This window comes from Canis lupus, chromosome 8 (genome assembly GCF_003254725.2).
Source record: "Canis lupus dingo isolate Sandy chromosome 8, ASM325472v2, whole genome shotgun sequence".
Lineage (NCBI taxonomy): Eukaryota > Metazoa > Chordata > Mammalia > Carnivora > Canidae > Canis > Canis lupus.
Genome location: NC_064250.1, coordinates 36,836,312 through 36,864,274, shown reverse-complemented (window position 1 = coordinate 36,864,274; position 27,963 = coordinate 36,836,312). Strand labels below are relative to the sequence as shown.

Genomic DNA, 27,963 nt, shown 5'->3' with positions numbered 1-27,963 from the left:
CCTAGATAGGACGCAAGCCATCAGAGGGTTTGAGCCAGCGTGTAACAAGACCAGCTTGATAGCTAAACAGGCTCATTTTACTGCTGTGTGGAGAAGAGGCTAGAAGAAGCAAGGATGGAAATAGGGAGATTAGTTAGGAGTCTCCCTCAATAGTTCAAAAGAGGAATAGTGGTGGCTTGTACCTGGGCAACAACAGCAAAGGTGGATATACTTTTGAGAATAGAGCCAAGCCAAAATATACAGCTGATAGATCAGATGTGTGTGAAGAAAATGGAAGAGTCAAGGATATCTCCAAGTTCTTGGCCCTAGCAACCAGATGGTGCCGTTTACACAACTTGGGAAAACGCTAAGAGAAACCGGCAGTAGGGAGGAATTAAGAATCTGTCTTACACACATTCAATCAGAGACGCTTACTGGACACCGAATGAGGATATCACTTGGATAAACAAGTCGGGATTTCAAGGCAACTGAAGATAAGAACGAGGCATCTTAAGAGAGTACTAAAATAGTATGTATGGGACTGAATGAGATGCCTTCATAAAGACAGTGTGACTCAGCAAAACACAACACATGAAGCTTCTGCTTCATCAAAACAGCAAAAATAGGTATGTTCATCTTGCTTCATCTGGGTTCAGAGGCCAAGGTTTTCCTTCCAATTGGAGTTTTGCCTGGGAAAAAACTTTGCTTAGCCTGAGCTTCAGAGGTCCTGAGGCTTTTCCAATGCTGAAGTGATAAAAAAAAATATTACAAAGAGATGAATGCTCTCCCAGACTGAACAAAACTCCCTAAACCATCTCAAAGATATCAATAGCTTTTAAAGTTTCCCCAAAAAGGTGCCTAAAATAGGAAAACCAGGAGAAGTTATCCCAAGAGATCTGAGTAATTTCATCCATTTGCATGCTAAAGAAATGTGACCTAACTGATTTTTCCAAGAGCTGCTTCAAAATATTAGACTTGCCAATAAACCTGGAACTTCTCCAATTGTGGCTTCCTTTCCTTGCCACTGCAATAAGCAAGTTCATAAACAGGCTGCTATGTTGGAGAAATCCAAGTTTTGCCCTCTTCTCATGGTGAAGATCTATTTTGCCTCTGTATGTTTTTTTAATTGAAGTATAATTGACAATGTTACATTAGTTTCACGTGTACAACTTAGTGATTCAATAACTTTATATGTTATGCTATGCTCACTACAAGTGTAGCTAGCATCTATCTCCATACAATACTATTACAATACCACTGACTATATTCCCTATGCGGGGCCTTTTATCCTTGTGACTTATTCATTCCATAACTGGAAGCCTGTACCTCCCACTCCTGTTCACTCAATTTGCCCATCCCCCTACCCTCCTCCCCTATAGTAACCATCAGTTTGTTCTCTGTATTTATAGATTTGTTTCTGGTTTTTGCATGGTATGTTTTTTTTTTAATTTTTTATTACTTTTTAAAAAAGATTTTATTTATTTATTCTACAGAGAGAAACAGGACAAGCAGGGGGAAGAGCAGGCAGAGGGAGAAGCAGCACCCCGCCCCCCCCAGAGCAGGGAGTCCACCGTGGGGCTCAATCCCAGGACCCTGGGATCATGACCTGAGCCAAAGGCAGATGCTTACCCGACTGAGCCACCCAGGTGCCCCTGCCTGGTGTATTTTCAACATGTAGAGATGTAAGATCTTCCCTTCAGCTCCATGGTCTGCAAGCTTTCTTTGCCCAAAAAAAGGGGCCACCCCAAAAAATGGATAATCTGATTTTCTTCTTTATGTTATCTTTAGTTGAGGCTAAATCAAGTGCAAATCAAGTCCGATGTCCATAATCCTAACAGGAAGGTGTATTTTCTTTAATTTCCAACAACAGGAAATTGTTTCATTTCAAGACATGAAACATAACAGTAGTTGCATAACAGCTAATAGTTATATCAGCATTCCATGCCACTCTACTCTTAACTATATGATATCATTTTTTTTTCTTAGTGGCAATATTATAAGGTATAAGAAGAAAAAAAATTGCCAGCCCACCAATCTCCTCAAGGTCACTATGTCTTTCAAGACTAAAGTATAAAATCAATAAGTCCTCATCCTTCCACGGTGGTGAATTTTACTCCCAGAATCCATATCCATTCATTCACTTACCCTTTCAACAAATATTTGGTGAGCATGTACTATGTGCTGGGCACTAAGGCTCCTGGGATACAGCAGCAAGCCAGACAACATTCTCATACTACAGCTCACAGTCTCATGGTAGTAATAGGCAAACTAACAAGCAAATCAGTGTATATCATATTGTCAAGTAGTGACAAGTACTAAGAAGAAAAGTATAGTGAGGTAAGGCAATAAGGATAGATTTGAGCTATTTGCAGGGTAGAGGTGGTAACAGGGAGAGGGTTTTAAAAGAATGTCACATTTGAGCCAAGACCCAAATGCAATGAGGAAGAAACAACACTCCAGATTCCCCAATAGAATTCATTACTTCCTACTTCATGTTTCTTTTGCACTTTATACCTCCATTCATCTGACAACTGTTTCTTGAGTGCCTACTGCATCCCAGGCACTACTCTGGAGCTGTATACCAGCTTTAGCATATCCTGTTTCTATATGTCTCCACCAAGACATTACAGTGATGAGAACAAAGTCTTTGTAGCTCCTTGAATGCTTTGTATTTTGGAGTACAAAGCTTCTGATGGAGAGATGAATAGATAGATAGCCCAAAACTCAAGTACTTCCAAGAGTCAAAACTGTTATTTCCCTTGCTGCTTCCCCAGTCAATATTCACCTTCTCTTAGAAGGAAGCCAAAGTTACACACACTCCTCCTAGAGAACTCAGCATAATAAATCAGGTTAGGCCTACTGGGAAATAAGGCGTTCGAGTAAAAGGAAATCTTTGATTAAAAATGTAGTTCATTATTCAACACTCTTTGGTAGACAGCAAATATAAAGGCCATAAACCTTGTCTTGACTTAATAATTCAAACAGTTCCCCAAGCACAGGGTAATGCAAACTGACTCTTGAAATTGAACCCAACAAGTGACTCACTGGTCATAAGTACACACACTATGTCACACTTGTGTGATGCTGTCAGTGTGATAAGAGTATTCAGATGTCAAAATCCAAATGGAAATAAGTTTAGTAATCCTATCCACATATTTCTCCTTTTATATATGTAACTCTGTGTTTCTTAGTACTTAGAGAAACCTTTCCAAATTAGAGGTGAGTTTTGATAAACCAGTCTCCCAAAATGGATTATGCACCCAGAGAAATAACACTAAATACTATCTGGTTGAGCAAGATGAATTATAAAGTATCATTAAGCCTGAAGACACACTACTCTCACCATACTGAAAATATTCATGACATTAATGAATCTTTGCCAGCATCCCTTGTAAGGTATGTACCAAAAAACTTAGCAACAATTTTCTACCTCTATAATCATTTAGTAAATTGCAGCAATAATACACTTGTTTCCCCATAATTGCACTTTTTTGGGCAATACAGATAATATTCATCATGTAAACCTCTGTTTCTGTTGTTTTAAAGATCAAACATCTTTTCACCTGAGAAGCACAGAGGGGCTGGTTTCCCTGGCAACATAATTTGCTTCCAGTTCAATGGAACATCGAGTCCTTTTTCATGGGTTCACTGCACTGAGCGGCCAATCCTAGTTCAGAGAGCCCCACTTCCTTTGCAAAGAACTATAAAAAAAAAAGTCTGTTGCTAAGGTGTTTTTGTTATGGTTAAATGAACCTCTTAAATATTGATTTTAATGCTTTCAATTTTTTAAGCTGCTCTGCTTTCAGCTTTTTCTTAAACACGTAGGACACAGCTCCTCCAAGCCTCTTATTCATCTGCCCTGGCTCTTTCATTTCAATGATGCAAATCAGCTGGCATCTTCTTTTGTAGATTTTTCAACTGAAAACAACAATCATTTGACTGAATGAGAATGGGCTTGGGAGAGCACCTGCTTTTCCAACTCTGGTGTGATACAATCCAGAACCCTAACAAAGTAAATGCCCTTCTAAATTGGCCAAACTTTGACTTCTAGACCTAGAATACTTAAAGGTACCTATATCATAGTTGAGTTTCTGTTAAAGCAAACAGCCTTGAACCATTCTGGCAAATGTCTAGTTTTGATAGCAGATCTTCAACCTAATTAGGTTCTAGTCTGTGTCCAGTCTTTCAAAATTCAACCTCTGCACCCTTTCAGGGATATCCAGTTACACAGCTGGAATTCCTATGAAATATTTGCCCATCAGGATTAAAGAAATCTGTATGAGGGAATATCTTACAAATTTTACTCAAAAAAGTCCAGGTGGGTAAATTTGATGTGCTGCCTACAACTTCTAAATAGCAAAATCCCAGTGAAACAACATGCTGTTGCCAAAAGACAAGCAGCAGCTCAGGGTAATATATGAAAATGAAGTACAGAAAACAAACGCAGGAAAACAGCTTCTGAAAAATGGCAGAAAGCCATTCGATACTGTACATGGAGGCTTATTACCTCATCTCACCAAAACTACCTTCAAGTTTTAGAACACGCTTAAAGACAGTGGACATTTGGCAGAAATTATTAAGAAATTTTGATGTCATATTTGGAAAAATAATAGAGAGCTGGAGTACCTATATTTATGGAGATATGACAGCAAGTAGGAACAGAAATAGCTATGATAATGAAAATATGGTTGTCAAATTTCAGACAGAAACTTCCTGTCTTTAAGACTGAACTTTAAGTGAAAGCAAACAGAAACTGAAGACTTAATTGTATAGTAGTCACTGTGTCAAAAAGCAACAAAACCAGTATGATACCCAGTTCAGCATAGAATGTAGAAATGGACTAGGCATGCTAGAGAGTTATGCAGAGGCATCTTAGGAGGAAAAGACACACAGGTATGGACAAGTTGAAGGACATAGCTAAATGCTATCTTAGCCATTCTTGATTAAAGGCTCCATAAATATTCTGATAAAGAAAAATTGATAGTTAACTCCACACATTACAAGTTATATTATATGTAGTTTGCTTTCAGTTTTACGGTAAAGAAGTATAGTAGGTTGAATGGTGGCTCCCAAAAAGATATGTCCTTATCTTAACCCCTAGGACTTGTGAATATGATCTTACAAAAAAAAAAAAAATCTTTGCAGATGTAATTAAGGATCTCAAAATAGGATCATCTGGATTCTCCAGGTGAGCTCTATATCTAATGACAAGGGTCCTTCTAAGAGACACAGAGCAGAGACCCACAAGAAGAGGGGAAGATAGAAATCAGAGTTATGTAACCACAAGCTAAGAAACACCTGGATACATCCAAAGTTGGAAGAGGCAAGAAAAGATTCTCCCCTAGGGCCTTCAGTGGGAGCACAGCCCTGTCAACACCTTGATTTTGCATTTCTGGCTTCCATAACTGTAAGAGAATAAATTTCTGTTGTTCTAGGCCATGATTGTAGTATTATGGTGGCCATAGGAAACTAAAAAATAAGTACATAACATGTGTACAATGCAGTAACTCTTGGGCAGGGATGGTTAAAGTTAACATATGAGGCAAAAATTGCAGAGTCTAAATTATCTTGAAAATTCCTTGAATTACTCTGAAAGTACGTTCATAAATATCCAGTGTAGCTCATTTTGATTTCACTGTTTGAAATGGATTGCTGCCTCTTGGTTGAGCACCAGATGCAGAAGCTGGCTTGAGTTTCATATATATTTTTTAATCCTATATCTCCAAGCACTAGATTTTCAATCAGGGAGAGATATTCACAGCCAGAAGGCACTACAGAGTCCAGACTACAAAGAGAGCATCACTCAACCAGGTCTAAGTAGTTTTGCCATAAACTTCTTTGCAATAGACATCTTTGCCACAAATATTTTTCCATATAACTAATTGGAAATAAGGTAATTTTGCCAAAAAAATAAAATACCAAATAATAGCATAACAGTGACAATGATAACAAAGCTCAGCTAAAAATGCATTATAGCATTAACATTTCTTCCACATTTTCCATAGAACTTTGGAATGACTATCAATGGACATGTGACACTATGCCAAGAACAAACAACAATATAGAAGGCTTTTATAATACAATACAAAGCTCATTTAAAAATATGCATTCTAGTATTTGCAATTGATATCTCTCTTTATGAAGGAAGAAATTTTAGGAAAAAAAAGTGTAAGGCCAATGAGGAACAAGTCAAGCAAAAAAAAAAAAGTCTAATACTATGAACAAAAGGACTTTAAAGATAAGTGCTTAAGTATCATCCACAAAATAAAATCACTTATTTGTATGTATTGACATGAATTCATACTAAGCATTTTGGATATACTCAAATATTTTATATTTTGCAATAAAGTCTTTTTAACTTTGCTGTTCATTTTTCATGTTTCACTATATTCTTTTTATTAAAGAAGAATCATTATGTTATACATCTTTTTATTAATGCCCTTATTTTATATTTTGTGATTTTATCTTTTACAACAAAGTTGCCTTACAGCCAATTAGTTATATGGTGAAAATGTTTGAAGCAAAAAGGCTTGCAGGAAAGATGCTTACAGTGAAAATGCCAGACAGATACCCATCCTTGTTCATGTTGGAGCAATTCTTCATCAAGAGAAATTAGGAAGCCAAGTTGCCTGTTTACTAAATTGCTCTCTTTATTATTATTTTTTTTTTTGCTCTTTATTTTACTTCAAATTGCCCAAACACTTATATTTGAACCCAAGTTAAATGTCCACTTGAGGGGGATGCCTGGGTGGCTCAGCAGTTGAGCATCTGCCTTCAGCTCAAGATGTGATCCCAGGATCAGGATTGAGTCCCACATTGGGCTCCTTGCAAGGAGCCTGCTTATCCTCTGCCTGTGTCTCTGCCTCTCTCTCTCTCTCTCTATTTCTCATGAAGAAGTAAAATCTTTTAAAAAAGTAAAAAATAAAAATAAATAAATGCCCACTTGACTGTCCCCACTGTGATCTAACTCAGTGTTTTTCAACCTTATGGAACCTAAATATTACCTGAAGTACTTTTTTAAAAATACAGGCTTCTCATAACACTCCCTGATTTTAAACTATATTATAAAGCTATAGTAATGAGAACAGTATGTTATTGCTATTAAAAAGATACATAGATCAGGGTGCCTGGGCAGCTCAGTCAGGTAAGCATCTGACTCTGATTTCAGCTCAGGGTCATAAGTAGGGAGTCTGCTTGAGATTCTGTCCCTCTGCACCTCCCCCCTTCCCTTGCTCTCTTTCTCTCTCTAAAAATAAATAAATAAATATTTTTTTAAAAGATACACAAATTAATGAGACAAGGTAGCCCAGAAATAAACCCATGCATATATAGTCAATTAATTTATGACAAAGAAGCCAAGGATATAACAATGGGGAAAGAACAATCTCTTCAATAAATGGTGTTGAGAAAACTGGATAGCCATGTGCAAAAAAATAAATCTCAACTACTATCTTATACCATACATAATTTTTTTACCATACATAAATATTAACTCAAAACTGATTAAAAACATGAATGTAAAACCTGAAACCATAAACTCCTAGAAGAAAACATGGGCAGTAAGCTCCTTGATATTAATCTTCATGATAATTTTTCAAATTTGACACCAAAACCAAAATTCAACATGTGAGACCTCCATTAAACTAAAAAGCTCTGCACAGCAAAGGAAACCATCAGTAACCTACTAAATGGGAGAAACTATTTGCAAATCATACAAAATAAGGGGTTAAATCAAAAATATATAAAGAACTCCTACAACTCAACAGCAAAAAACAGCAAATAATCCAATTTCAAAAACTGACAGAGAATCTTCTCTTTTATAGAAGACATACAGAAGGTCAACAGGTGCATGAAAAGGTGCTCAAAGTCACTAGTCATCAGGGAAATGCAAATCAAAACAATGAGATATCACCTCACACCTGTAAGAATGGTTATTATCAAAAAGACAAGAAATAACAAGTGTTGGCAAGGATGTAAAGAAAGGGAACCCTCATGTACGGCTGGTAAAAATGTAAATTGATGTAGCCACTATGGAAAATAGCATGAAGAGTCCCCAAAAAATTAAAAATAGAAATACCACACGAACCAGCAATTCTACTTCTGAGTGTTTGTCCACAGGAAAAGAAAATACTAAAGATATATACATCCCTGTGTTCATTGTAGCAATACTTACAATAGCCAAGATATGGAAATGACCTAAATGTCCATTGACACATAGATGGATAAAGAAGTTGTATAAATATGCAATGGAACATGCATATTGGAACATAATGGAACATTATTCAGCCATAAAAAAGAACAAAATCTTGCAATTTAAAACAACATGAATAAACTTTGACAGCATTCTGCTAAGTGAAATAAGTCAGAGAAAGACAAATACTAAATGATCTCACTTATATGTGGAATCTTAAAAAAAAATCTTTTTTTAAAGCCACATAGATACAGAGAATAGATTAGTGGTTGCCAGCAGTGGGAGTGGGGCATGAGTGAAAGAGAGTTAAAAGGTATAAACTTCCAGTTATAAAATACATAAGTCATGAGAATGTAACGTACAGCATGACTACTACATACTAAAGTTCTCATCACAAGAAAAAAATTGTTAACTATGCATGTTGATGGACGTTAGGTTTACTGTAGTGAACATTTCACAATATATGCAAAAACAAAATCATTATGTTATACATCTGAAACTAATATAATGTATGTTATTATACATCAATAAAATAAAACAATAAATGAATATTAAAAATTTTAAATGAAATAAAATTTTAAAACATGGACTTTTCCTCAGAAGATCCTGTTTAGCAGGTCTGGAGCAAACTGAGAATTTCTATTGTTAACAAGTGGCAGGTAATTCTTAACCAACTAAGCCACTCAGGCACCCCATTGTGGCAAGGAATTCATATGATCAGGCGAGTTTGTAAACTACTGATTTAGTCCATGCCATATGCTTGATCCTCCTCAGCTTACTCTTGCTGCCTTTAAAAACTTTTAAATTAAAGGAACACTCTACAATCTCACTAAGCAGCTAAACCCAGCCACCCAATAAACCAGCAGGTACAGAAAAGGGGCAAGTAAATAAGAGAAGGTCATCATAGGTGAAGCCAGGAAATAGTTTACATTACTTCCATACATATTCTGCTGGCCAGAACTCAGTCATAGGGGCCCAGAGAGATGCAAAAAGGGCTGGGAAATACAGCTCCTGTGTAGAGAGCCACTCTTCTGCAACCACTCTGCACTAGAAGTGAGAGCATGAACCTCTGGAGGGCAGCTAACATCCCGACTCGCATAACTCCTTCATACAAAGGTATCAGTATTTGATAACAACTTGAAGCTTCCCAAAGAAGATTTGTTAGCAGAAACCAGCTTTTAAGCTAAAGAGGCAGGTTAAATATAATAGTATTGAGTTTCACTTGGCTTCATGGCCCTTGGGAATAAGTTAGTGCTGGTAGGTCTTCTATGTTAGGTCATTGAAGGAGCAAAGAAGAAATGTAAAAAGAAGGTTTTCAAAGTGGGTGATAAACAAATACATGATATTCCACTTTGACCTCAACTGCAATAGAAGCAGTTAGATGGGATCATAAGTCTTAGGATACTTAAGAAAATTATGTTCACAATTATTCCTTCATCTCCTCTAAGTGAATTTTAATGATATCCCTCTTTCAATAATTGCTATGTTTCTAACTTCCCAGTGGTCCTGCATATTCAAATGAATTGTGATGAGGACCTGCTAATTATAGTAATGAGATTTAGGAAAGGGAATAATTCATAAATATAATACCTGTGCCAAAAGTGGGTCAAAGCCTCAGCCAATCCAACTTCTTCAGAGGCCCAGTGAGAAGAATGTAATATGTCAATGAGCATTCCCAAACCTTGACCTATTCCACCTATTTACGCACCAGCACTCAAAGGGCACACAGAGTTTTCTCTTTCCCCACTAGCTCCTCTTTATCCAAAGTCATTACAACTGTGGGTTCCTGGTGTCCAGTCAGTCATTCAAGTGACCACACAGCAAATAAGAAAGAGTATGTTTTAATGATAGAGACAAATTCCAACCATGCTATGTAAAAGGAGGCGAGGTGGCTGCTTTTGTTCTTAATCCTGAGATGAAAATTAGTTCCACATATTACATTTCTAAAACTCATGATTCAAGCCAGAGAAAGCCAGCACTCAAGGCTCTCTTCATAACAGTTTGATCCAAACATGAAGTGATTATTAACAAACACAAACTTAAAAAAAAAAAGATTTTAGTTATTTATTCATGAGAGACACAGAGAGGCAGAGACATTGGCAGAGGGAGAAGCAGGCTCCCTGCAGGGAGCCTGATGTGGGATTCCATCCCAGGACCCTGGGATCATGCCTAGACCCAAAGGCAGAAGATGCTCAACCACTGAGCCACCCAGGTGTCCCAACAAACACAAACATCATAAAATCATGGACACTCAAAACCAGCCCTCCATTGCCTCTGAGCTACTGGGAATCCCAGATTTGCATTTCATGTTCTACTGAGTTGTTCCTCAAGAAACCCTAAAAGGAAGCTGGCATCCACCTTCTGTAACATGCTATGGTGGGGAAACTGACCATATACTTAAGGACAAGGACTCCAGTGGGAAAGAAAGAAAGTAAATGAAACAAGGCAAATTTTTACCTATCCAGAGCTGTTAGTCCTAGATCAAGTTCCAATACGGTATAACTGAGGGCATCCACAGTACAAAACCACAGAAGTGGGAGACTTTGGGAAAAGCCAAGGATGGGTGCTTCCAGTGAAACCAGGCAATTGTCAGTTAATGCCAGTTAGTGGACAGGGATTGAACTAAATATCTAGTTTGGGTGGTACAAAGGAGCAAAATTGGATTTCAGGGTCCTATGATTGGGAGTTTTCAGGAATAAATAGAAAAGCAGGGTCCACTTCTCTCAGGAACTATATTGGCAAAATTTCCTTCACTGCAACACACTTGAAAGACATGAGGAAGCCCACAAAGTCTTCAGGAGGATGCTGACCTATAAGGTAATAGGCAAATTGCAGTGCCATCAGCACCCCAGCATTGGTAATCTTTATGCCAGGTTTCTACCCTCTGACTAGAAGCTAGCAAAGATCACCTTTACTTGCTTGAGGCTGTGAATTCATCTTAACAACTACAGCAAAGACCTGGCCAGGGCAAAGACCAACAAAGTGTTTCTAAAATTATCTATAACTTACTTCCTATAATCTTAACCCACTCATTCAATAGTTTCTATCCAACTCAAAAAAATATGAATATTTAGTAAAATTTATTTAGCACCTACTCTTTGCCAGGCATGCTATAAGCACTAAGGATATGCTATTCAACCAAATCGGCAGGGTCACTGATAGAATTTACATGATAGCGAGAAGAAATCCTAATCTGCTTTCCATTGTATTCATAATCTATTTAGGAAAACCCAACTCCTTTCTTTCCTTCACACAATTTTCCATCTCACGGAGAGAGTTAAACACCATACATTTAACAAGGCCCATAATGAGATAGAGCAAGTGGCACAAAGATAAGGTGTGATCCACAGTCTAGTAGGAGAGACCACACATTTACAAAAGTTTACAATGTAAACAGATGTTACGGATTTCACTGTGCCACACACAACCCCCCCCCCCAAAAAAAGACATCCTGATACCCCAACCTCCAGTATCTCAAAATGTGAGCTTAATTTGGAAATAGGGTCACTGTAAATATAAGTAGTCAAGATGAAATTATAGTGGAGCAGAGTTGGACTCCTAGCCCATAATGACTGGTCCTTACAACAAAATAGCCATGTGAACACAGAAACATCCAGGGAGAGCACCACATGACTACATAGGTAACATGCAACTAACTGCAAGGCAAGGGATGCCAAAAATTATCAACAAACTACCGGAATCTAGGTTCCAGAGGAATCATGGCTCTATGACAACTTTATTTTGGACTTCTGGCCTCAAGAACTGTGAGACAATAAGTTCTGTTGCTTAAAGCAACCCAGCCTGTGGTAATTTGTTTTGAGGGGCCAAGGAGAGTTATTTACCAGGTAAGTATTTTAACATAGCTATGGAAACAGAGGAGGAAACAACTATACCTGTGATAGGTGGGAAAACTTCCCACAGGAGATGCTATTTGCACAGGGCTTTGGAATATAAGACCTTTGTCAGACACACAGAGAAGTCAAAATGCAAAGGTCCTTTTAGACTGTGCCAAGGATGAAGAAACATCTGTTGAAATAATGGCAAGTAATTTGGTGGAGCTGCAAAATTCTAAAGCACCCAGAACGCCTTAGGCACTCTCCTAACTGATACACAGAAGATGCTTGGAGGTGGAGGACTATGGGCAAGGGGCTAAGGAGTAGACAGTGAAACTGGAAAGTAAAGTTAGACCCAAATTATGCTGGCACAGTAGATAATGGGAAATCTTTAAGTAATTATAAGAAGATGAACAAAATGACCGTGTTGAATTTTTTGGTACAATATCCTTGGCAAGGGATCCCTGGGTGGCGCAGCGGTTTAGCGCCTGCCTTTGGCCCAGGGCGCAATCCTGGAGACCCGGGATCGAATCCCACGTGGGGCTTCCGGTGCATGGAGCCTGCTTCTCCCTCTGCCTATGTCTCTGCCTCTCTCTCTCTCTCTCTCTGTGTGACTATCATAAATAAATAAATTTAAAAAAAATTTAAAAAAAAATATCCTTGGCAACAGGGTGCTGAATACACTTGAAGGAGTAGCATGTTAACTGGTCTCCAAACAGTTAAGGAAGCACTCAAATACAGCATGTGTAACACCGTGATGTAATAAGACATAGGTATATTCAATGGTCCCAGTTCCAGGCACAGAACTTCTAAAACACTTGGAATTTCCTGAGTGACTGAGGGGAGAGAAGCATCTTTTTTTATTCATTGGAAGCCCCTTTCAACCATACCTTAAGTTTATGCTAATGGCAGACACTTGGAGGATGGGGGCTGGTAGCATGGCAGTGGGAATACAGGGGATGAAAAACAGAATTACTAAATTAAGAGGTAATACGGATGAGTGATGGGTGTGGAAGGTGCAGGAGACTGAAACAGTTGAGACTAGTCAAGGGCATTTCTGCCAGAATGCAAAGTTCAAATTCTGTTCTAGCCACTTAGAGTTGTTTGACCTTGGACAAATTACTCAACTTCCCTTGCCAGTGTCCTCAGCTGTGAAACAGAGATATGGGCAGCATAGAGTAGGAAATTGGTGGGATTAAATGTGTTAATACACAGATGGTACTTAGGAAAGACCTGGGTCATATGAAGTCCTTTGTCTGCATTTGCTATGGCGGCAGTGATATGTATGGAAGAAATTCTTGGGCTAGGAATGAGGATTTTGAGAACATTTTCAAAAACAAAAAGTTTTATGAGAGTACACAAGAGGAAGAGATTAGCTCCTGGTAAACAGCAGATGGAGCAAAGACACACAATCAGAAAGGGAAAGTCAGACTGGGGAAAACAGATGACATGTGAAGGCGACAGACAAGGAGGAGCTAACACAGGCATGTCCAGAGAGAAGGTAGAGCAATATCACAAGAGCCTGTCCAGTTCACCCCAAGAAACCTATGCTGCAGTCAGTAGAGCCTTGGGAGGCTGAGCCCTTCCAACAAATGGGCTCGTGTGGCTACTTGGCATCCCCTTCACCTTTTTTTTTTTTTTTTTTTTTTTTGGTACCTCTCCACCTCTTTCCTTCAGGAATTACCTCTTCTTCATTGGATTAGTCTGTGGGACTTTTATAAAGAGGTTTTGCCTTCCCCTAGCCAGGAGGTGGGTACGTAGTCCAAGCTGGGCCAAAGAGAACCTATCTCATTAGAGTGGAATTGGGAGGAAAGTGAGGGAAAGGCTGAGTAAGACTGGATTCACTGACGCCAGCCATAGTGCCAAGATCAAAATATGAAGCACTTCCTGCCCGAAGACCTTCCTACCCAGTTCCACCCTCTCTGGGCCAGCCGCTTCTCTCCTAAGGGCTCTCCTATACCACTGCAGTAAATTCTCTTTCTATTTAAGGTAACCAGAGTTGGTGTCTGTTACTAACCACCAAAGACCCCTAATACCCTAAAGTCGCTCCAACAGATAGATAGGCGTTCCTGACGATCTGCTCTCAGAATAGACATACCAACAAGAAAACAGCAAAAAGCTGGAAGACTAGGCTCACTGCCTGGCAAGCAAAGTCACTAGCTGTGGTCTGACAAAGGCATGTTCTCTCCTCTTTCCCTCAGAGAAATCTGAAGCCTAGTTGTATTTCCTGTCTTCAATAGTGTGTTGTGATAGAAGTTATAATATGACCTAGATTTCCTACCTCCATCTATCATTTTATTAATTGCTTTTTTAGTTTTGTAGACACCAAGAAAGGGGTGCTGTTTCTAGAAATGAGTTCTCTCTTCTGATCACAGTCCCACCATGGGAGATCCACTGACTCTGACTTCCCTCATCAGTACCTCATTGATGTTAAGAATAAAAGAACCTTGTCAGATCAGATCAGCCTCTCTCAGATCTGAGCCCAATTGTTCCCTAGGGTTTTGTTCAGCTAGGATTATGTTTCTAACCAATAGGCCTCTAGCACTGCCTAAGGCAGAGACCATTCTAAAGTCAAATCTGTATCTACCAGAATCAGTGTTCTGATCCTTTCAAGTTCTCTATGAACATGGTTGCAATATTCTTGATGCTTCATTTGAAATTAGACATTCTTTCTCTAACTGATGCTGTATACCTTTTGAATTTTTTCACTTCAACAATTTATACTGAATACTTTCCAAGTATTAGAACCAAATGTAGGCAGGTTGTCAAATCCCTGGAGGGAGTGAATGCTATTCATTTTGTATCCCGTGTCCACCAGAGCACCTGGCATACGAAAAGATCAGACAGGTTTCCTTGTCAAAGGAAGGTTTGCTTCACTGAGTTTTCTGCAAAGCAGGTTTCAATGGCCTATCATAATGTCTTATCTGACCCTCAAGTATTACAGCATATGGAATAAATGGAACTCCAGAATTATACTGCTTGGTCCCAAATCCTAGCTCCACCCCTTCTGACTATGTGACCTTAGGCTAATCAATGGACCTTTGAAAACCTTAGTTTCCTCTGTAGAATAGGATTATTAATATCTGCCCCATGAAGTCATTAGAAGAATTAAATAAGAAAATGCCCATTTAGTACTGTACATGGCACATAGTAAATGTTTAATAAATATTATTCTATCAGGGCACCTGGATGGCTTAGTTGGCTCAGGTCATGATCCCAGGATCCTGGGATTGAGCCCTGGATCAAGCCCTGCCTCAGGCTCCCAGGGAGCCTACTTCTCCCTCTCCCTCTGCCCCCTACCCTCACCCCAACCTGTGCTATCTATCGCAAATAAATAAATAAATAAAAATATTCTAAAAATTAAAAAAAAGCATGACTCTAATATACATATTATAATTTGTTTTTTTTTTTAAGATTTTATTTATTTATTCATGAGAGACAGAGAGAGAGGCAGAGACATAGGCAGAAGGAGAAGCAGGCTCCATGCAAGGAGCCTGGTGTGGGACCCGATCCCGGACTCCAAGATCATGCCCTGAGCCAAAGGCAGACGCCCAACTGCTGAGCCACCCAGGTGTCCCTAGTATAGATATTATAATCACAAATTCTGGTACACAAGAAACACAATATAATATAACTATAACTCAATTTAAATTTTGACTTTGAGCCCCTCTTCCACCTCATATGAAAAGTAAAACTCAGTTAAATAGAAAAAGTACCTCTTGTCCCTCTCCACCTTGCAGTTGTCCCTAAGTTCCAGACAAGGCCTTGGTGATGGTGGGAATAGGGGCTTGTGACCTTCTTCTAAGAATGTAACTTACCTTACCCAGTCCTTGACATAGGCAATGGGCCATATTTTCATGAACTGCTCCCTGGAGATAGTGATCCACAGAAATGCCATGGAATACCATGGCCAGAGTCTACATCACATCTTTCCTGCACTCATCCCCCTGTGCTATCTGAAAGATTCTTTCAGGTCTCAGATATACACTATCATTTGCTGTCTGTGACTCAGTGAAGGAAGCCATAAGAACTTTTGGATGTCCTGGAGTATGAGTGAGTATCTGCAAAGATCTCTGAGAATTTCTCCAGCCTAGACATACCTAGCAGCTAGTTCTACTACACAACAGTACCATGATGACAACAGAAATACCTCCATAAGATTGGTCATTTCCTGATCATCCTCCAGGATGCCAGGCATGAATCCTCTCTACTCTCATACCCCTAATCAAAAAGCAAGGGGGTCAGAGGACAGTAATTGTGTCTCCCTTGCTGGGAGCAAGAAGAACAGGATGCAAACACTGGAGCAGGAGAGAAGAAAGTCCAAAGAGGAAAGGAGGAAATGAGAAAGGAGAGCCAGAGAAGGGAGAAAGCAGAGAGAAGAGAGAAAAACAGGATAAGGAAGAGGAAAAGAGGTCTCTCTCTTGCTTCTCCCTTACTTCTCCCTTCTCTCTCTTCCTGGTCAGAGGGTCTTTACTCAAAGAGGGTAAGTGGGAGGGGATCGGAGAGGAGAAATATCAGGAAGAAACTCAGAGAGAACTATTCTGACTCATCATATTTACTTCCTCAATCCCTGTCTCACTCTTGAATTTTGCAATTTGAAGCTAAGATTTGCCACATTTTCCACAATTCGCCTCTGGGGGGTAAGTGGTGGCTAGGAATGTTTAGGGAAAGGATGAAAAGAAGAATAAGCAAGGTTAATCCAATGATTAACCTCTGACATCATTAAGAACAAAGCATCATAAAAATGGGACTTGTGTTCAGATGTGGAAATGTTCTTTGAGTTTCTACAGGAAAGCCCTTACAGCAGGTGCAGTACTCTAAGAGGTGGAATTCCATGACTGTTAAGAAAGCCCACCAGGCCCTAGGAGAAGACCTGAGAGCTCCAGGGGGCAAGAGGATTCAGGATGGGAGGGTAAGCCCTGGCCTGTCCCTGATCCAAATGTGCCAATGGCTCTCAAATGGCTTTTACTTTCCTTTTCTCTTCCAGATGGTTCTTGCCTGCCTCCCTTATCTTGTCAATATGGAAATCTCTTCAGTAGCTTCTTGACTTGGGGAGAAAATCAGCTGTTTGACTCTCTTACTGTGTGCTAGCGCCTTCCATCACATATTCCAGGACTATTGGTGGCTATTTATTTTTTTATCTACAGATGGCTTCATAAAAGCCATTCTCCTTCTACTGAAAAAAGTCCAAGTGGTGGCTGGATATTCATTTAAGATGCAAATCAACTTATGCAGGTGGCATAAAATCACAGCAGGCTTTAAGAGCCATAGAGGAAAGTGAAAATGACTCAAACAACTCAGTTGCTTAAGGAAAGCACAGCTCCTCCCACTTGCTCTCCTTAGGATCACGCCTTCACAGAGGGGCTATAGGTCTTTGACCTCTGACCTAGATCATCCCAATTAAGAGGATAAAGCTCAATTCCAATAACTGACTAATTCTGGTCCCAAGTAATATGTGAAAGGGAACTTTAATAATCCATCTGTTTTCAAGTATATGACATGGAAGGGGGGGCTAAAGTTTATATATCTCTTTTTAAATAATCCAAAGTTATAAGATGAGCATAAACTGTATAAAATAATCTATTTTCAAGCACAAAGTCTATAAGTAGAAACTTACTCTCATTTATCCATCACAAGTATGACAGGGTCCCTATTTGGCAATATTTTATTGGCCTATGTTGAATGAGCCTGTATTCAGTCAAAGACACTGTATTTGTTTGAATAGTCTATCATTCTAGTCTTACTACCACTACCTATTTTCAGTTTGAATTAGTAACTTGATCATATCAAAGAATTTTATTCCAGAAAACTGTTAAGGCACATGTTGCTCATGGTTGACAATATACTTCTTGAACTCTCACTGGTCACCTCCATGCCATGATTTGATAGCAACTGCTTAAGGACCTAGCCTCCTCCCAATGCAAGTTTCCTAGCTCCACACTTGAATTGCCTCCATTAATGATGAGTTTTGATTTGATAAGTTAGAAAATAATAAAATCTGGCAGGGATGGGTGGGAGGAATACAAAGGTTAAGTAGGGAATTACAGAACATCCCTTAAGTTTGGGGCTCCCAGAGTGTAGTGCAGACAGCTTGTAGGCCTTGCAGAAATAGCTCTGATCCACCTTGGTATGAGGCCAGCAAGAGGCCAGAGAACATCTGAAAACTTCCAATTGGTGTCTGTCCATCCCATCCCCTACCTCCACTAGACCCCAAAATGGCTCAGAATAGACCACCTCAGACCTCAGAGATATATACAGACAGAAGCCAAAGAACAAATTGCTGTAAGGACAAGGTTTTCCAGCACAGATAGAGGGTGATGATGGACCTCATGGCCCTGCCTCCCCTGCAAGGTTGGATGGAAACCTCAAATGGTTAGCTCATCCTCTGAGGAGAATTAAAGTGGTAGAAAGTGGAGTTTTCCAAAGGAGCTATTTACCTAAAAATCTAGCAGATAATAAATTTCCTTAAATTGAATCCGATATTTTCTGTAATTCAGAGAAACAGAGGCTCCAAAATCCAGATTAAGAGAAGTCACATAGTAGTAGTAGTAATAATAGTAGTAATACAGTAGTAATAGTAGTAGTAACAATACAGTAGTAGTCATCACAGTCATACTAATAGTAACACAGTAGTATAGTAGCAGTAATAATACAGTAGTAGGTAGTAGTTTGGTGGTAGCAGCACTAAACAGCCACTAACATTTATTGAGTACTTCCTATCAGCTGGGCCTTCTGTAAGTCTTTTATATAAAAATGCTTATTGAATACCTATGACAATCCTATGAAATGGGTATTTATCCCCATTTTAAAGATGAGAAAACAGACATAAGAAAAAGATAAAAGCCTGAACAGAGAAAGACTCAATGAATATTTGTTAAGTGAATGAATGGGTTCATTTGTGAAATCAAACATAAACAGGATGTGGTTCTCACATAAAATCAGAAGGTATAGGCAACTCAAAGTCACTGACAATGCTTTTTAGTGCTCTATATTTAGAAACCAAAGGTAGAGGAAGAACTTTTAATAAGAAGAAGAAAACAGAAATAAGAATAGGTAACCATCACAGGCTAATCTACTGACTTACTTTTTCTACCTTATAATTTCCTCCACCCCTTCACATCAGTTCACAATAACTTCCTTTACTCTTCCTCTAACATAATGCTATATATAACCTCTACCAACTTCCAAAATGAAGTTTCTAGAGACAGTGTTTTTCCTGCTCTTCCACACTACAACTAGTAGGCAAGGCTGAGGAGGCAGGTGGGAGGCATCCACCAGGAAGAAAAGGCCATTAGGACCACATGGGCCAAAGACAGGTGAGATCTTTGAGCTCAAAGCTACTCCTAGTCCAGACATGGCCCCACTCCCCAAGCCATGGCGCCAACTCTTTAACGATATAATACCCTGCCATTTGATTGCTTTTTCTCCAGGCAAAAGTCCTCAGTGCTATATATTTACTTTATAATTAAAGTGATTTTAAGCTTGAAAACACACACACACACACACACACACACACACAGGGAAGACTTGCAGTCTCTGTTAGGAGGAGATGAACCAAAGTGATTCTGCAGTGTGCACAGAACCCAGGCCTCCCTCCTTTTCTAAGACAAACACTGGGCCCTGGCTGGTCACGCCACCTAGCGGCACACTTGTTCTTCCATGAGCCTCCCTCCATCTGAAATGAGGGTGCCCAGCCATCAGTTAAATTATTCCATCTCACAGCCTATGAATTTCAATAAATATACCATCTGTTCACCTTCTGTGTGGGAGTTCAATCATCTTCTTGGCAGCGGTATTATTCTACAGCAATTACCTATGTCTTTATCACCACTCAATGAGCTGCAGCAACGTCTCTGTAAAACTGACAAGTTTTAAACATTTTCTGTAGACAGGATGGTCTCTATGGTTAGAACACGAAAAAATATCCCCGTGTGAGTGTGGGGGGGGACCCGCAACCTCATGAAATGGGCAGACTTTCCTTTCAGCCACATTGTAGAACCGTGGAGCCTCGGTTTCCAGCTCAGTGAGGTAACAAGACTGGGAACAGGACAGGCCACACTGAGAGGAGCCTCATGCTGACACATGTGCTGTCGGGGGGTGGGGAGATGGCTCTCCAGTTCGGCCACCAACCAGCCTGCTGCGTGACCGCGTGCACAGGCAAATGCCCTCTCTGGGCCTCCAAATGCCTCTGGAAAATGGAATGGATGACTGAAGAACTTCTCTTTAGCTCTGAAATTGGAAGATTCTAGTGGATGAGAATGGGAGCCTACAGCGCAGCCCACGCCCAGATGTACCACTGACTTGCTGAGCTGCGCTGAGTTGCTAAGTAAAATCACAGCTATAAAAAGAAAAAGGCACAACCACCAACGTGATTTGAATGCTTTTAAAATGTGGATTATTATTAATGATATTTTCTTCCACAGTATATGAGAGAGGAAAGAAGGTCTCAGAGAGGCTAATTTGCTCCATGTTACCCCCAGAATATGGGGAAGCTGGGGTTTAACTCATGCCTGGTTCCAAAGTCCAAGCTTTTAAATACAGTGCCATATTGGAAGGCTTCATGAAAAAAGGAGACTTTCCGGATAAAGCCTAGATCTAAAGAAAGTATGGAAGGCATTTCAGAGAGAAGCGTGTATGCCCATCTCATAAATATCCAGCATTAACTTTCTTTTGGTTCAGTTCTGGCTACTTGCCTTGCAGCCACATATCCAAACAAGCTGACTATGTCCCTAACAGTGCTATATGTTCCCCAAACCCTGCTCATTTTCTTTCTGGGCACACAAGAACATTAAATTTTTAGCATCCCTTAAAGTTAAAGTGGGAACAAGGGGTTGGGTTCCGGCCAGTGGGATGTGGGCAGAAATTCTATATACCATCTCAGGGTGGCCATAAAATCCTGTGTGCTCTGCTCTCTTTCCTCCCATTCAGGCAACTGGAAGTGAAGGATTCTGGGAATAGCAGCACCCTGATAAGAGTCACAACCTCCGAGTTGTCACATTGAGGGCAGCCTTATGGAAGGCCACCCCACTTGCACTGGACTATAGTAAACTGAGAAACCTTTATTTTGCATCCTCCTGAGATTTTTAGGTTGTTTGTTTTAGCTTCTTAAATTTGGATCGTAATATTAAGGCTAGAATACTTTCAGTAGAATACTCCTAGTCAGTAGGCTGGCCAGTGGTAACAGGAGTGGCACATTACTTTTTTGCTTGTCCAGGATCCAACACCTTTTCTTCTTTCTTCTGAATCCGATTCCCAACACTCCCTCTCTAGTGCTTTGATTTTCCTGAACTTTAGTCCACAAGGTTTTAAAAAGGGGTACCACCGTCCCTTGTCAGCCCTGAAGCCTGTCTACATATTCCAGCCTCACAGAGCCAAATAAGAGGCAATCCTGGGACTTTTTTCCTAAAAATATTGTGAACGAGAAATCCTTTTTCCACTGGGAAGGCTAAGCTGGATAGCACTAAGTCTGGAGCAGCCATAAGTTCACCATAGAGAAGAGCCTGCCCTAGAGTAAGGTTAGCATGTGGGACCCCAGAACTCTACGAGGGGCAGGGACCAGGGAGCAAGAGGACAGAAGAGGGAGACTGGGAGGTGCATAGCTGAGCCAGAAAGAAAATGGAGGCAGGGAGACAAAGGGTGGCCAGGGGAGCAGGAGCGAGCTGAGGCGAGGCAGGAAGAGAAAGGTGTATGAAGTATGAAGGACAATGGGATGGAGAGCTGGAGCGAGGGGCCGAGCAATAGGCTTGAGGGCAGGAGACAGAGAGAATAGGATGAGAGAGAGAAATGGGTAGCGACAGAGAGAATGACAGAGAGAGAGAGAGAAATACACTTAAACATATCAATATTAAAAATACTGAAACCAAAGGGGCTCCTGCCTGGCTCAGTGGTTGAGCATCTGCCTTTGACTCAGACTGTGATTCCAGGGTCCTGGGATTGAGTTCTGCACCAGGCTCCCCACAGGAAGCCTGCTTCTCCCTCTGCCTGTGTCTCTGCCTCTCTCTGTCTCTCATGAATAAATAACTAAAATCTTAAAAAAAAAAAAATAGGAGCCAAATTCTCTTTTGCATTTATCCATTTTCATTGAGATCTTGCCACTTGCTACACTGATTTTTTCCCATTTTCTAAGACAACCTTAAAAATATATAAAAGCAATGTGTGAGCATCAAAACATGGGCACATAATTATGTAAGACAGTCAACAAAAATGAATTGGCTACTTTTTACCAAAATGAGAATTTTCCAATATTCAGAGCACCTCTATCAACTTATCCTTTTGGTCTTTCCCCATTGACTTCTTCAATCCTCTCCTAGCCTGGGATTCCATTCTATCATGTTTTCTGGCTGATTCTTTCCTCTCTTTTCATCTTGTTTCCTATTCTAATAAGTTGTCTGGGCTTTATCACCTTTTCCTGATGCAAAATGCCTTGTTTCTGCCTTTCACATAATCATTTAGTATTCTGCAAGGTCCCAGGGTCAGTTCCTCTAGCCCCACTGTGGCTCTCAGCACTATGAGGTACATGAACCTGATCCCATGGGCTGCCAGCTCTAGCAGCTGCCACTCAAATCACCCAATGTGAGTCATCAGGGAGCTGAGATTCATTGTCCTGAATCCCCCTAACATCATATCCTCAAGAGTGGAAGCAAGGGGAGCAGGAGCGAGCTGGACTATATTTTGTTGGCTATTTTGTTGGCTCAAAATGCAAGTCAATGTCAAATTTCCAAGGGCAATAAAAAGATGAAAATGTGCTTACCATGAAGAACAGACACAAGAGAGACAGAGACACAGAGTCATAACGTGTATGAACATGGGGGTATATATTCTAGAAGGAGGGGTTAGAAGGCAAATCAAAGGATCCAGGTCTCAAATGCACATAAGGAAATAAAACACTGGCTTTCTCTATCTAGAGCCAGAAGAAAAATGAAGCATCAGAATTTTAAGAGGCAAAAGAAAGAAGATACCTTAGCAAGAGCCAATGAAACAGTTTCACAGCTGGGGACCAAATGTCATCTCTTCTCTCAGTGAAAGCACCTGAAGTGGAGTAGCCAACAGGGAGTCCCTGCACTCCAGGGACTTATATTTATTTTGTCAGCATTTTTCATAGCCATTCAAGCAAAATGATATGTATGACATTTGGGCACAAGGTCTTTTTCAAAGAGAAAAATCAACCCAGCCAAGCTAGTTTTCCTCATTCACCAGCCACCACCCACCCACTGCCAGCCCTCTACCATTCACTCACAGAACCACAGCCAGGAAACTGTTCCATACAACCCCAGAGGCTTGGTTTTCATCTGCTACTCTTATGCATAATTTAGTAACATACACAATTCCTGTCAACAGTGGCCTTACTTTTTCATGTATCAGTGAATTTTAAGGCTTTATAAAAATCTGGATTCAGATGAAAAGACTGTAGACAAAGAGCTCAGGTTTCTTTTTTTCTAAAAAGAAGCAAAAATTGTATTTTCTATAGAAAGTTGAGTGGTTTGGGTTTTCTTTTTCTTTTTTTTCTTTTTTTGTGGGGAGTGGGGGTAGTGTCCTTAAGAAAGCACTCTTGATGAGATTTAAGATGATCTAACTCCTTCCTTCATCGGGAACTCCACACTCAGGGGACCCAAGGGACTAATGTAGCCCCTCCACTTTGAAAAGGGTAGGGAATCTGAATCCTTGCTCCTCTTACTAACCTATGAAATGTAATGGCACTTGAGCAAAAACCCAATATCCCTTTTCTCTTATTCTCATGCTCTGCTCCACACCCACAGCTCCAGTAACTGCCCTGGCTCCTCCTTTTATTTAAGGCAATAATCCTCCCTCTAACCCACCCACCCAAACTACCCATGGTCACAAGGTCCTTGACCCCTCCAACCCTCTTCACTTCCACCAAAGATATCCACCCAGTCTTCCAACATCTGAAACTAAAGGTGAAAAGAGAGGAAAAGTGTGCCCGTGTTCCTCCAAACTCAAAGCAGAACAATGTCCTGCCTCTTCTTGATCTTTAACCACTGAAAAGGGTTATACTCATTCACCGGTAGCTGGTCTAAGTTGCATGTTCTTGGTGGCTGCAAACCTCTTTTTTTCTGCAGTAGCTACAGAACCTTTCCCTGGGCCTCCTATGAGGAATGTGATCCTAATGTCTTGTACCAATGCTAGCAAAAATCCAACTGTGAGAGAGAATTATAAGATGTAACATTATATAGAAAACTATTAGCTTTGTTCTCGTCATTATAGCTTTAAAAAATAGATATAAGGGGCACCTGGCTGGCTCAGTAGTTAAGTGTCTGCCTTTAGCTCAGGTCATGATCTCAGGGTCCTGGGATCGAGCCCCACATCATGCTCTCTGCTCAGTAAGGAATCTGCTTCTCCTCCTCCATCTGTGCTTGTGTTATCTCTCTCTCAAATAAATAAATAAAATATTTTTAAAATGTATAATATTTAAAAAATAGAAAAAATCTTTCTATTAAGACACCCTAAAATATAATTTTCATTTTATTTCCAAATATCTGCTTGCTTTGTCAAGGCTCAGGCGACCATTTATTAAACATTAACCTGGCTACATGTGCAAGGATTCATCCATTCACAGATGTTAACCCCAGGCTGAATTTACCTTCAGTGTCCCCTGAAAGACCAAAGGAGAACTTTTGCCCATAACCTACAACCACAATAATAACAGTAATAATAATAATAGCCATCACAACCTGCCATGCATTTTACATAAATAAATGTAATTATCACAAAAACGCTGTGGGAGATACTATCATTTCCTCCATTTTATAGATAAAGAAACTGAGGCAGAGCAGATAAGTAATTCATCCAAGGTCACACAACCAGCTGAGCCAAAATCTGAATCCAGATCTCTAATTCAAGAGCCCATGATTAAGCATTCCATTCCACTATTTCCCTGTGCCCATTTAAATAATGTATTTTGTTATACAACGTTAGATAGATAATGTATTTCTAATGAAACTTTCTGAAAAAGCAGCACCTAAGAAGAAAAAAAAGCAGGTTGGTTATGCTCAGCCAAAGAAATCAGTAAAGATTATTTTGCTCAAATCTTTCATGGGATAAATCATTCCATTATGTTTATGGCCCTATGTCAAAAGAGGACAGTTTGACTATTTCCTGGAGTCCTCTGGTTTTTAGTGGGTCCCAAGTGAGAAATCTGCTGGAGACTTTTCAATGTTGCACAAAGCTGCCAATCACACTTATTGACTTTCTGCCCTACAAACAGTGGGAAGAGTGACTTCATCCCCCAATCAGCATAACAGATCTTGACACTGAATGAGCAAAAGCTTTTTGCACTCCAGAAAAGCAATTATTTTCTGAAGAAAAAAAAAAACAGTCAATTTCTTAGGCATAATGAACCCACCTATTAATCTTGTCCAGCTACTCTTGCTAATTCTGAAAATAGGAAAGTAGTCACGCCTAGTTGGTCTCAGATTTAAAAACCATGCACGTCATCAAAAACAAGAGACTTTTCAACTTTGTCCTTCAATTGGCCATGCTTTTCTTTTTTTTTTTTTTCTAAGATTTTATTTATTTATTCATGAAAGACACAGAGAGGGAGAGACAGACAGAGACACAGGCAGGGGGAGAAGCAGGCTTCATGCAGGGAGCCCGATGTGGGACTTGATCCCGGGACTCCAGAATCACGCCCTGGGCGAAAGGTGGCACTAAACCACTGAGCCACCCGAGCTGCCAAAGGCCATGCTTTTCTGTGAGCAACTACTTAGGCATAGACCGGTGGAGAAGAGAAGCTATTTAATTACCACTTTAAATCAGGGTTTTGGGTTTTGTTGTTGGCTATCTAAATATCTAAATATCATTGACTAAGGCACAGAGCCTTTAGTAATTATAATATTCACTTCCTTGGGTCACTCATAACAATCCTTAATATTAATGTGGGGAGCCTGAGGAAGGAGTTCTATTTTTAATGTTTTTACAAGACTGTTATTGTTGATGAATGAATTGCCAGGCTGTGCATCAATCCCAGATAACTAGTTCTGCTCATACATTTTTTTCCAGTGATTAGTGCAAATCTGCCCTCTGCTATTCAAAGTGTCTACAGATTTCAATTTAAAAGAGAGGTAAGGAACACCTGGGTGGCTCAGTTAAGCGTCTACCTTTGGCTCAGGTCATGATCCCAGGATCCTGGGATAGAGCCCTGTATCTGGCTCCCTGCTCAGTGGGGGGCCTGCTTCTCCCTCTTCCTTTGCCTGCAGTTCCCCTTGCTTGTGCTCTCCCTCTCTCTGTCAAATAAATAAATAAAATCTCTTTTAAAAAATAAAGGAGAGGTAAGTATAAAAAGAGAAAATGCCTAATGGGTTGATGTCTATAGAAGATAAAACAGTTGTAGAGAAATCCAAAGAATGTTCTGAAGATTTGGGAAAATAGTGACATGAAAATGAGATACAAATAACTTGATAAGCATTTGATACTTTATATATGATAGTACAGCACTGCACTATCTTGCTTACCCTACATGTTCATTCTATTTTTATATTTTGAGGGCCGATATATAGTACAGTTTCTGCTATGGGAGGATGATTTAATAAGACTTATGTTTTCAAAAGTGCCACCATTGGCTGTCATACAGAACCAATCAGAAGGGAGCAATGTCAGAGTTTAGAACAGCTCAGAAAAAAAAAAAAAAAAGAACAGCTCAGAACAAGAGTCCAGATGCTGTTTCAGTAACATTCAACATGGTGGCATGCCAGAAGGATGAGAATTGGGGTGAAGGGAAGTAGATGGTTTGATAAAGATATGTAGGAGTGGTGTGATCAGGTACTCATGTTGGATTGGGTATAGGATGACAAAGAGGAAGGAGTTAAGATTTCTGGTTTAATGGATGGTAGATGTGTGCCCTGAGAGAGGACATACTAGTGGAGGAGAGAGTTTGCAGAATAAGATGAAAGACACATTTGGGACCTGTTGAGTGTGAGGTACCTGTAAGGCATCCAAATAGACATGACACTAAAGTGACTACCTATGTACTGTCACCCCAGAGGCCCAGGGAACAAATTTGTCAACCTACTACATACCAGACACTGGACAAGATACTGGGGATAGAGTAGGGAAAAAGTTAGCTCTCACCCTCATCCTATGGAACTTAGAGTCTAGGTAGAGAAAGAGACATTAGACAAGGAACCCCCCCCCAAAAAAAAAATGAATAAATAGAGCCGTGAAAACAAGGTATTGGCAAGGGCCAATTACATCAAGTGATGCTAAGAGATGGAGAAGGATACAGACAGGGCCTTCTATTGGATTTGGTCTCTTGGAGGTCACTGGAATCTTGATAGGAGCTACTTCAGTAGAATACCAAAGACAAAAGCCAGATTCAAGTGAGTCAAAGAGAAAACCATAAAGTGAGAAAGTAGAGGGACTGACTATGAGACATTTGTTCAAAAAGTGTTACTGAGAAGGGGAGCAACAAAATGGAGCCATGGCTAGAAAGAGACATAGGTCAAGGAAGAGTTCTTTGAGAAGGATGATTTGAAAGCATGTCTGTATGTTTCTGGGACTATTCCAGCAGAAAGGGAGAGTGTGATACACTAGAGAGAGGAAGCTGTGAATAAGCCCGTCAATAAGACCAGAGAAATAATCTGGGTTATTCTTCAGAGAGATAGTGATGGAAAGGAGCATTAGGGGGCTTCTGAGGTAAACGTAATGCTCTGTTTCCTCATCTAGGTACTAGCTAAATAAATATGTTCATTTTGTGAAAATGTATCAAGAGGTAAACTTATTTGGGTTGGGCTCTTTGCTGTATATATACGGTGTGTCAATAAAAAGAGGGATTTTTCTTTAAGCAGAGGATTGAAAAAGAGGAAACAAATAATCATTTTTGCAAATGATATGATTATCTACCTAGAAAATCCTGACAAACTTATAAACTATTATGAGTAAAAGGAAAACTTAGCAAACTGGTTGCATATAAGACAAGTGCAGTAGAACAACAACAAGTCAAGACAT

The 27,963-nt window shown here is 39.9% G+C and overlaps 1 protein-coding gene and 1 long non-coding RNA gene across 10 annotated transcripts in view; one reads left to right on the top strand and one right to left on the bottom strand.

Moving 5' to 3' along the window:
• SYT16 (synaptotagmin 16) overlaps positions 1-27,963 on the bottom strand; it is a 240,768-nt gene that overhangs the window by 171,159 nt on the left and 41,646 nt on the right. The gene's annotated exons all lie outside the window — the stretch shown is intronic.
• On the top strand, positions 20-19,763 carry LOC118355463 (uncharacterized). Its single transcript, XR_004817913.1, has 2 exons — positions 20-605; positions 16,991-19,763. It is a non-coding gene; the product is annotated as an uncharacterized LOC118355463 (long non-coding RNA).